Source organism: Pundamilia nyererei, unplaced genomic scaffold, assembly GCF_000239375.1.
Source record: "Pundamilia nyererei isolate P.nyererei 1_Seehausen unplaced genomic scaffold, PunNye1.0 scaffold00031, whole genome shotgun sequence".
Taxonomy (NCBI): Eukaryota; Metazoa; Chordata; class Actinopteri; order Cichliformes; family Cichlidae; genus Pundamilia; species Pundamilia nyererei.
Window position 1 is genome coordinate 2442684 of NW_005187432.1, and position 11466 is coordinate 2454149.

Sequence of the window (11466 nt, forward strand, 5' to 3'; positions counted from 1 at the left end):
CTAGAACACCTGTTGTGTGTGTGTGTTTGTGTGTGTGTGTGTGTGTGTGTGTGTGTGTGTGTGTGTGTGTGTGTGTGTGTGTGTGTGTGTGTGTGTTTGATAAAGAGAGACTGTGGCCTTGAGTTTCCGACTCTTTTCAATTTGAGGTTTTCTTGTCTCTCTGATCTTTTAACCCTGAGGCTGCACTCCAGCTCCTCCATCACTCACCCAGGCTGTTGGAGGCTGAGGCATCTGTGGTACATTTGCTTTTAAAACTCTATTGTATCACTGCAAAAGCACCAAATCCATTTAAAAATTGAAAATCAAAAACTTACTTGGTAGCGTCATCTTACTAGCTTATAATCACCAGACTATTGATTATAAGCTTATCGATTTATGACTTTCACTCAGTTTTAACTCAAAATGATCGGTTAAAAGAACAAAATTAATAAAAACTTACAGAGTAAATGATCTTGGGAAAATTTTAGAATAATTTAGAGGTCAGTGAAAAAGATCTTTTAGAGATCATCTCTGCAGCTCTGAAAAAGGTTTTTAGCAACTTACTGGGAGGCAAATACACTAAAGTGTTGCATGGCACATCAAGAACAGGGGTGGACCTGCAGGAGTCCTTCGACTACATTTCCCCCACCAGTGTGCAGCAGTGTGGTTTAAATCTCTGTGTATTAGCACCTAATGGCTTCATTTAGAAATGAAAATGGGCTACAGAGGTTTGTATATGTTTTTCTGTTTTTTTACAGAAACTAGCAGCCTTTAGCACCAACCAATTTAACCTGAAGAGGCATAAACTAAAAACACTTCACAGATTTCGGACAGCTTCTTCCACAATCAGGCTTTTCTATAACTTAAACAGTTTAATTTCCCTTTAAAACTTACTAAGCTGTAGCTCAGTCAGACAGTCAAACAGATTTTATATTCATAGTTTTTTGTCACATGTCCATCACAAAAGTTGAACACGCAAGCCAACACTATACTGGACACTGCAGATCTGCAGCACTTGTCTGTCCGGCCCATTCTCATCCTCAGGGTGCCAGTTGCTGCTCTTTCGTCAGTTTTGTGTTATTAAATGACAGTAAAAATTGAAGGGTTGGCCTCTGGAGCACTGCAAGACATGTTGAGGAGGTAATTTAGCCATTTGAATGAGCTGTGTTGGATCACGGACACATCTAGTTGGGGACCCCTGCCCTAAAGCAACTCCAGGTGGGGAACTCCAGGCCTCAAGGGCCGGTGTCCTGCAGGCTTCAGATATCCCCCTGGGTCAGCACGCCTGAATCAATTCAATTCAATTCAATTCAATTCAATTTTATTTATATAGCGCCAAATCACAACATAAGTCGCCTCAAGGCGCTTCATAGATACAGAGAAAAAACCCAACAATCATATGACCCCCTATGAGCAAGCACTTTGGCAACAGTGGGAAGGAAAAACTCCCTTTTAACAGGAAGAAACCTCCGGCAGAACCAGGCTCAGGGAGGGGCGGCCATCTGCTGCGACCGGTTGGGGTGAGAGAAGGAAGACAGGATAAAAGACATGCTGTGGAAGAGAGACAGAGGTTAATAACAGATATGATTTAATGCAGAGAGGTCTGTTAATACATAGTGAGTGAGAAAGGTGACTGGAAAGGAAAAACTCAATGCATCATGGGAATCCCCCGGCAGCCTATGTCTATTGCAGCATAACTAAGGGAGGATTCAGGGTCACCTGGTCCAGCCCTAACTATATGCTTTAGCAAAAAGGAAAGTTTTAAGCCTAATCTTAAAAGTAGAGATAGTGTCTGTCTCCCGAATCCAAACTGGAAGCTGGTTCCATAGAAGAGGAGCCTGAAAACTGAAGGCTCTCCCTCCCATTCTACTTTTAAATACTCTAGGAACAACAAGTAGGCCTGCAGAGCAAGAGCGAAGTGCTCTAATAGGGTGATATGGTACTACAAGGTCATTGAGATAAGATGGGGCCTGATCAAATGATTAGGTCATTACCAGGCCTCTGGAGAACTTCACAACATGTTGAGGAGGAATTTAGTCATTTAAATCAGCTGTGTTGGATCAAAGACACAGCTAAAACCTGCAGGACACCGGCCCTTAAGGCCTGGAGTTTCCCCACCACTGCCCTAGAGGATGGCATCATATCCGTGTGACCTTCTGCATGTTGCCACTTTCTTGCACGCTCTTTGATCTTCATCCTCCCTCCAGCTGAATCTAACTCTACTCATCTACAGGCAAGGGGTTAAGTTCTCCTTTGCTTGTTTATTGTTCATTTATTGTACGGCTTGGAAAGGACAGAGAGATTTCTGTCACAAGACACCTTCAAATTAATTTCCTCTGTTATCAAAGAACAAAGTGGACAAAACTTAAAGCAATTTAAAAAAACATAAAGTAGAAAAAATTTCTCATAGAGAGCTTGATTTCCATTATTTGAGTCAACAATAAATGTGATGTGTTTTGCTTGAGTTTTTTTCCCCTCAACCTTAAAAATGTGTAACAAGCTTTAACTTGTGTTCTGGAGTACCAGGTGCGATTTGTGTCATAAGGTGCTAAAACATGTTTTGCAGGGTGAAGCTTATATCCATGCCTTCAAGATTAAAAGAGTAGCCTTTTTGAAGGAGGCCTCACCATATACAAAAACAGTATTTCATGTGCTTATCCAGTAATCCTCCAATCCTTAATCAGTAGAGCAATGCTCCACTGAGGGAGTTCTAATTAATTCCTATTGTTTGGAGTCTTAACCCTCGCTGCTGCCTCCCCTCGGTATGCTCCACGGTATTTGCTCTTTTTCCTCTAATCCTGTATCCACGCTCTGGGAGAGTGACTCCAGGCCTCCTCTCTCTCTCTCTCATTCCCCTTTCTCAATTTCTTCTTTTCTCAGGATCCGGAAAAGCCGTTGAGCAAGATCCGGACAAACAGAGTGATGGGATTTAGAGGAAGCCCGGAAGGGGTATTAATAAGAAGGCTGTATAGAGGAGAAGCTGGAGGCAGGGAGGTGAAACTGGGCAGGCTTGTTCTGGTGTGTTGACCCTTGTGTTGTCCTGTGTGGCTAATCAAAGCATCACTGCACCCTCTTTGTGTTGCTGCAGGAATGCGATCTATGAGAGGTGGAAATAAAGCTGCTTTGGTTGTCAAAAGGCTCAATGGGACAGTAAAGCCCCCGAAAGCCTGTATCTGAGGTATTTTGGCGTCTTTTTTTGTCTGCAGGAAGGGTTAATATAACATCTTTTTAAAAAAACAAAAAAACTTTGCCTTGGTCAACATCAATTATGATTTTATCTGCAAATGATAAAAGCTGTTATTCCCTGTTTAAAACACCAAGGCTCTTTCTGACATGTTTTTTGCATTAAGTATCATCAGTGTCGCTAAACATGTCAGAGCAGATGACTGTAAGAGGGGACGTTTCAAAGATGCTTTCTCTCTGTTTCTGATTAAGCCTGTGTTCTGGAGAATTGGATGACTGTGCTGTTTTCTGTTTGCCTCTTTCTTCATGTCTCCCTGCAGACATTTGTGTCATTTCTGGAGAGCGTTGCAAGAGGCGGAATCAGAAGGGAGTGGCACGCAGTGAGCATTAAACTCACACTGAGTTATGAGACATTAATTGTTTAACCGTTGATTATTTGTTACTGTATATCAGGACAGAGGAGATACTGACGGCAGCTTTGTGGTGGGTATATCAAGTTAGAGGGTGGCAGCCAAACATTGCAGAGAACCACATGATTTTTAAATACAAGATAAGTTTGAGGATATGTGTTAAAAACAGAAGAAAGGATGCACAAGACAAGGATTGATTTTAATGGAATTGTGCAATTATATTAAACATAGAGTGTCATGTTTAAAGATTTATTAAATGTGTGTTTCAGATATAAAAAACATACTTCTGAAAAAACAAAAACTGTTTAACTCGGGAGGATAACAGTGATTTTCTTTGGTGGTACCCTCTCACAAACAGCAGTCAAACATGTGAGGTAGCCCAGAGCCCAGCTGAAGAGGCCTGGCTCCAAGTATAGTTCCAGTATGGCCAACATATGCTGCTGCACAGACAGATGAAGCAGTACAGTTAAGTCAATCCAGACTGGGAGTGGGAAGCAGAGACAGAAAGGAAGGAGGAGGCAGGCGAGGACTGGAGGGAGGTCTTTTCATCTGTGTTGCCTTGGTAAATACTCCCATGTGCAATGAGAGATCCCATTGTGTAGAAGGTCTCTGAAATAAAGTGGCCTGCAGGGTCAAGGATAAACTGTCCCTGAAAATATATGTTAACAACCCCAAAACAGCTACGAAGACACAAAAGGATGAAAAGTGCCAAAGCTGAAGGAACACATTTAGTTGGTCTGATTTTCTTTCCATCAACCATTTAACAGATATTTTATCATTTGCAAATCGAAGCTTTCGTGTTTGAGCTTTAGAGGCTTGAAATCTGAAATCTGTCCTCCTTCAGAAAAACCCATATGTTACACCACATTTCTGAGACAACAAGCTTTTGAGCAGGTACTTCCTCCCAGAGACCTCCAGGTCCTCCTGCGGGTGTGAGGTGACTGACAGTGAGCAGAGCGTAACCCAGTGCAGCGCTGATATGAAAACACTCTGCTCGGCACACAGGAATAATGATAAAACCGAAACACTGACAGAACCCATAAGCTGTCATGTTTTCAGTGATGGATTGTTTACCTTGGGCGATTTTCAGGACTGCTGAGGCTGTGGTCTTTTTTTTATAGCGGATAAGAATGAGCGAAAACATAAAGCTGGGGGAGAAGATTAATCAGTGTGCACAAACCATGAAAAGGTAACAGTCTTAAAAGTCACTGGAATCCATGATGCATGCCTGTTTCTCCTTCTACACTGATCTAAAAGAGGGCTAAGCTGTTGCTCTGCCTTCCAGAGTTGGGATTCTTGTGGTTTCTGTGGCCTCTGGCCCGTCCAGGGGCCTCTGGCCTTCTCTGACAGGCCACTGTTTGTCCTCCCTGGTGCCAACTGCTTGTGAACACACAGGCTGACTTGGCACTATCCTGGACTGCCGGAGCAGATATCTTCAGCCAGTGGAAGCTGCAGTTTATGTTAAAAGGTCTGATTATGACATAGATATACATGACAAATGATTTTAACGTGTTTGAAAAGAAGATGTACGAGGAAAAAAACATAAAAAGATAACGATACAAGTGCACTTTATTAAGAGTGAATGTTGGCTGGTCAAGCAGCTTCAATTTTGAGCACGAACAGCTGTGAGGACGTGAGAAAATGTGCTTGGTTTGAACTCCTATCTCACACGTTCTTTTGTCATCTGTTGTATAACGATCCCTGTCTCTTTTCTGGCAATATCGAAGGAAATGATAGAAATATCTTTCAGGAGAGAGCCTGAAAACATCAGCCGCACCTCTCTCGGTGACAGATCACTCACATTGTTGTAAAATGTAATCAGTAACTGAATTAGAAATGCATTTCTCACTGCAGCTGGCGTAATAATGCGAAAGGAATCTTATAAAAACACGTAGCCCGTTCTGGACACTTTTGGGTAACTTCAAAATCAAACGCTGACAATTTTGCACAAAGATTCACCTCGCCACAAAACTTCTCACAAATATTTGTTCCGTCTTCACAGATTTTCAGTGCAAAAAACTACTTTGCAGTTGGACATATTATTGATACAATCACGCCAAAGAAACATTTTCACAGCACTCTGTGCAGTCCTATTAAAATCCAAGTCATAACTGCCCCATGCTTTGTTCTTTGTGCGACTTTATCAGTATGTCACGTTGTTTTGGAGGAATTTTGGCCCACACTTCTTCACAATATTGCTTCAGTTCATTGAGGTTTGTAGGCATTTGTTTAAACACAGCTCTTTTATGGTCCAGCAACACCATTTCAGCCGGGCTGAGGTTTGGACTTTGACTGGGCCATTGCCTCTCTTTGATTCTTTGCTTTTTCAAACATTCTGTTGTAGATTTGTTGTTTTGTGTGGGATCATTGTCCTGTTGCAATGACACAGTTTTGGCCAGACACATGTCTCTCTAGAGCAATTTGGTATACATAAGAGGTCATGGTTGACTCGGTGACTGTTAGGTGACGAGGACCCGTGGCTGCAAAACAAAACCAAATCATTACACCTCCACCACCGTGCGCTACAGTTCTCACCAAATGTGCCGCTCTACATCACGGACTATATTGGTCTGATCTCTTCAAAGGCTGACATTGTTCCAGAAGTCCTGTGGTTTGTGCAGTGGCAACTATGCAAAACCTAACCCATGCTGCCATGTTCTTTTTAGAGAAGAAGCTTTCTCTTTGCAGTCTTTCCAAACACTCCAGGAATTTTAATGTTTAACATCGTAACCGAGGCCGAGATGTAGCTCTTGGGGTTTTTTGCTGTTTCTCTGGCTATTGCATGGTCTGACCTTTGGGTGAATTTGCTGGGATGTCCACAACTGGGAATATTGTGGCATGTTGTTTAAACAATCATGGATGCTTTAGACCTGCCAATGGCCAAAGCTTCTGCTTTTATACAAGTCCACTCTTGTTTAAGATCAGTTAATGAAGTGGTTTGATTAGCATTACTTTCATAGGATTAGAATTCCTATGAAAGTATAGTTTTTTACATATGACTGGATCAGATCCTTTTTTTATGAGTATATATCTGTGATTGAAGCCATCAAAAAGTAATCAACCATTTCTTGACAAATACAGCTTTAATTACACAATTTTTCAAATGTAAGCCTATTAACCATCTGTTATGGTTACTTTTTTTTGTTAATCTGATTACGTAAACTTTATGCACTGTCTACTAGTGTCCAATAGGAGAACTCAGTGCACAATCTTTTCTATAGACACAGGGCCAACATCTAGTTTATAAGAGTCAGAGTTTTTTTTCCCTGAATGCCAATTTAATTGTCAAATAGTGAATGCAAAAATTTTCTGATTCAAATATGTTAGGAAATGCCCAGCAGACATTCACCATATGAATCCTCAGCCTAGAGTTATTAAATTTTCTTCCGTAGTTTTATTGATTGTTGAAAAGCAATTAATATACAGAAAATCTATATATGGCAAGTGGCAAATATTTAAAAAGAAACACATGTTGTATTTGTTGCATGTAGCAAGTTTAGTAAAGACAGGAAAAGAATGATAGATCAGAAGTGAAAAGTGTGTTTTTATAATGAGTCAAAATGATGCAAAACCTAGCCAAGTTGGAAAGTTGGCAGCCTTAATCAGTCTCTTTGTCTAAATCTGAGGTATCTGCAGGTCAAAATGTGTTCTTTTCCTTCTTCTTTGCCACAGGACTCAAAGGTTTGACGGTTTTTAAACAGAAGCACTGGGCACAAAGTCAGACACAAAGATTTCAGCTTGTCGGTGTGTTGGACAGCTGCAAGCATCAAAGAAATGCTTCCTGTCCATCCAGAACGTCCTGCACACAAGTGGCAGGAAGGTGAAAACAGAACGCACAAATCACACAACTCACTGACAAGAAGTCATGGCAGGATTGCAACGACGCTGGGAGATGGAGAAAGGCCAAAAGGCATCCATCATTTACATTTAAAGTCCGTGGCACCACTTTTAGGAGATTTAGTAAATTTGTGGAACTTTTTTAAAGATCTGTTTTTTGTTTTTTTTAAAAAGAACACAAAAACCCCCAAACCCACACACATTGATGACATCCTTATTTATGGCAGAGCTTTAGAGAGATGAAAGTTTAATGTAATAAAAAAGAACTTTCCACATCAATAAATCTACTTTGACGGTTGGTGCCACTCATTAAAGGTTTTACATTTGGATGCTGTAAACATCTATGAGAGAGCGAGCGAGAGACCCTTTTTTGATGAGAAACATGTTGGAATAAGAAAGCTGAAGCTAAGATTATTCACTAAGGGCTGCGATAATTTATTATGTTATATACATATGTAATATTAGGGACTCATTAGTCATAATTAATCATAAAACACCCCACTTTCAGGCTCATTTATTGCTGATTACCCCAATATTAGTTTTTGGCTTTAAGTAGTTATTCAGTAGCTTCTCGTTAAACAGGTCATCCATGTTTCTGTCCTGTTTTGCACTGTTACTCTTAAGTATTAACAATATGATAAAATGCACAGTAAATGTTAGTGCATAAACCTTTTTAATGAAATTTGACCTCCAGTTTTGGTATTTCTGTTTTTCTTGTATATGTTCTTGGCTCTGTCTGCTAAAATGACAGCTGGATTTGGCCTTTGCACTTCCTTGATAGCCTGAAACCAGAGGGTTTTTGACCCTTGGTTCCTGAGGTGACATTAGCACATGGCTGCCATTTATATATTTTATTAGCTGCGAATTACTCACGGTTAAATTAAAAATATATCATACATACATTAACTGTCCCCTCTATTAGGTACACCTGCTCGACTGCTCGTAACCGCAAATATTTAATCAGCCAATCGCATGGCAGCAACTCAGCGCATTTAGGCATGTAGAACTGGTGAAGGTGACCCACTGAAGTTCACACCAAGCATCAGAAAGAAGAAGAAAGGTGATTTAACTGAGACTTTGGCATGGTTGTTGGTGCCAGACAGGCTCGTCTGCGTATTTCAAATACTGCTGATATACTTGGATTTTCCCACACAACCGTCACTAGGGTTTAAACAGAAGGAACTGAGAAAGAGAAACTATCCAGTGTGAGGCAGTTTTCTGGGAGAAAACCTTGTTGATGCCAAAGGTCAGAGGAGAATGATCAGACTGCTTTGAGCTGATAGAAAGGCAACCGAAGCTCAAATAATAACTTGTTACAACCAAGGTACAGTATGTAGAAGAGAATCTCTGAATACACAACATGTCCAACGTGACGGGCTGAGGCAGCAGAAGGCCACAGCGTGTGCCACTCATGTACAGAAAGAAGAAGAAGCTGAGGCTACAATATACACAACTGACTCACCTAAACTGGAAATAATTAAGCGACTCTTTGCATTATTTTGAAATTCTAAAATGAATATTTACTCAGCCTGGACAAACAGTTTAAAACCACAAAACGTCCTATTGTCACAAAAGACTGGATCAGACCCTTGCTGAGGTGAGTTGACGGGGCTAAACCACCGAGCAGAATTTCATGAAAGCTGGTGGAGAGGTGGAGCACAAGCCCAAGCACCTCAATATTTAAAACTGTAAAATACTGGGTTGGATTTTGGTTGAAGATTTACTGTGCAGTGATGGATTGAACATCTCTCTGGTTTAATCTGACTCACAGCTGTCAGAAGAGATGAACATCTTCACTACACATTACAACAAAAGCGTGCTTGCTGAGGAATCTATGCAGGTATTCTTGCCCAGCAGCACTACAGCACTGGTGGGTTTGAGTCAGTCTTCCCTTTGCTTTTTAGCCCTGCTCACCACTCAGCTTTCATCTGTTACTAATTTAGATGACATAGAGCAGAGCCTAAATGCAATTTAATAGCAATTCATCATTCTTCTCATCAATCGTCAAAACATGTCTGAACAGAGTGAAAAAACCTCTTCTCTCAGATCTCAGCTGTCTCACACGGAGAAGCAGGAAAAGGCAGGTACACTCATGTTTGTGTTTTGGTGCCTCTGAATGACGGGAAAATTGCTGGAGGGTCAAATTTCAAAACGTGCCATCACAGCCCTCAACATTTGATCTCTCAGTGTGCCTCAGTGTGCATGTACGTGCCCAAGCCTGAAGACGGGAAAGGCATTAAGAGGACTTTTGATCGCCGCTGATCTTTTTCACAGCGCAGATTTGTTTGTTCGGGAATTCCTTTTGATTTCTTTTTTCAAACACACGTTAAATCCTGTCGTCACAGTTTCACTCAGACGGTCTGTTTAAAAATGATGCAACACTAATAAAATAAAAACTGACAATAGAAAAATGTCCACCCAAAGCATGTGAGGCTGTAAAAAGGATGAGCGTGGGAGCCAAACTCAGACTATCTGTATGAGTGAAGCGGTTGCAAAGATTGATGGATTCTCAACGCAACACCACTGATGTGAGCTGCACTTTATTTTTTCCATGAGCAAAGACAGATTTGCGGTATGTGTGTGAAACAGAATTTGTCCCAGATTTTCTCTCTTCTTCTTCCTCCCTCTTTGCTCTCCTCTCTTCTCTGTGGGCTGAATAGAAGGAGCTTTGATGTGGCACTCTGTCAGTGTTGTGACCGCAGGCCCAAGAGGAACCAGATGCTCTTTGGACTGGCTTGTGGTGGAGAGGCATATATATAAATAAAAAAAAGAAAGAGAGAAGAGAAGATGGGTGCAGGGCAAGAGGGGTAGGAGCTGCCTTCATGCCAGCTAAGTTTACTATAAAATTACCTTCACCACAGCAGACAGCTTGGTCATCATCTGAAAACATCAGAAATTAATGAATACACAGAGAATATTCAACTGCTGACACAACAAATGTCAACAAATTTCCAACTTTGTTTTGTTAAGGAAATAAATCACATCATCGGCATACGTGTGTATGTCACATTGTAGTTTCAGGGTTGAAAGATCTTCTGTCTAAAACAAAACTGCAAAGTCAAGACTAAAAATATTACCTATAACAAGAAAACAAATATCAATAAATAGCAACAATTAAGCACATTTGTTGAATTTGTTAGCTCAGGCGGTTGAGCGGATGTTCTGCAAATCACAAGGTTGGTAGTTGGAACTAGATCCAGTACAAACTAGGTTTTTGATGCCACAAACGTTCAGGTTTCAGTTTGTAGTCAGGTTGTTGTCCAAGTTATACTGACCAATCATATCTGAGCAAGCTTTGATTTGGATTTGGAGAGCAAAAGGGGAACATTACTTTGCCAAAGTGCAGTCTTGAAATTATCAGATATTTAGGGTTCAGGCCTAGAGAGCTGTTGGCTCCCTAGGCTTGTGGGAACCTAGGGGAAAAATATCTATTAATCAGTCAGCTGACAAGTGGCAATAGCTGGGTGAAAATGAAGAAAGCAGGTGCTGCACCAAAAAGTTCATTGTGATTGCTTCAGCCACTAGAAGGTTGCGAGGACTGGCTGCAATTTGTATGCAAGACGTTGAAATACTCCCTAATTATGCACCAAATAAAACCTGATGACATGAGTTGTGCAAGTTTACATATCAGGCAACTGCAACAGCAACCTGCAAACTGTAAAGCAATCTCAAAGGGACTTTTCAGTTCAGAAGATTATTTTTTAGCAGTTTAACTTAGCTGTGTGGCTGAAAGACTTGTTGCTTTGGTGTTAGCAGCTTTGATCATAATGAATGGGCAAACTGAACAGTGCAACATAATATCCACTTCCAATCAGATCTGCGTGAAAGACTTTAGACTTTCTTTTTTTTAATCTTCTGACATGGTCTCTAAAAGAAGCTGTTATCAGAACAAAACTTGAATGTCAGCAGTGAACATCGTGACTTTCCAGCCCCCACAAAAACATTGACAATAGATAGCAGATGAGCAAGTAGATGTCTCTCACCACAAAAACATGACTGCATTTCATGTGACTCATGGACAAAAAAAGATGTTTTATTGAGGAACAATTTTTAATGT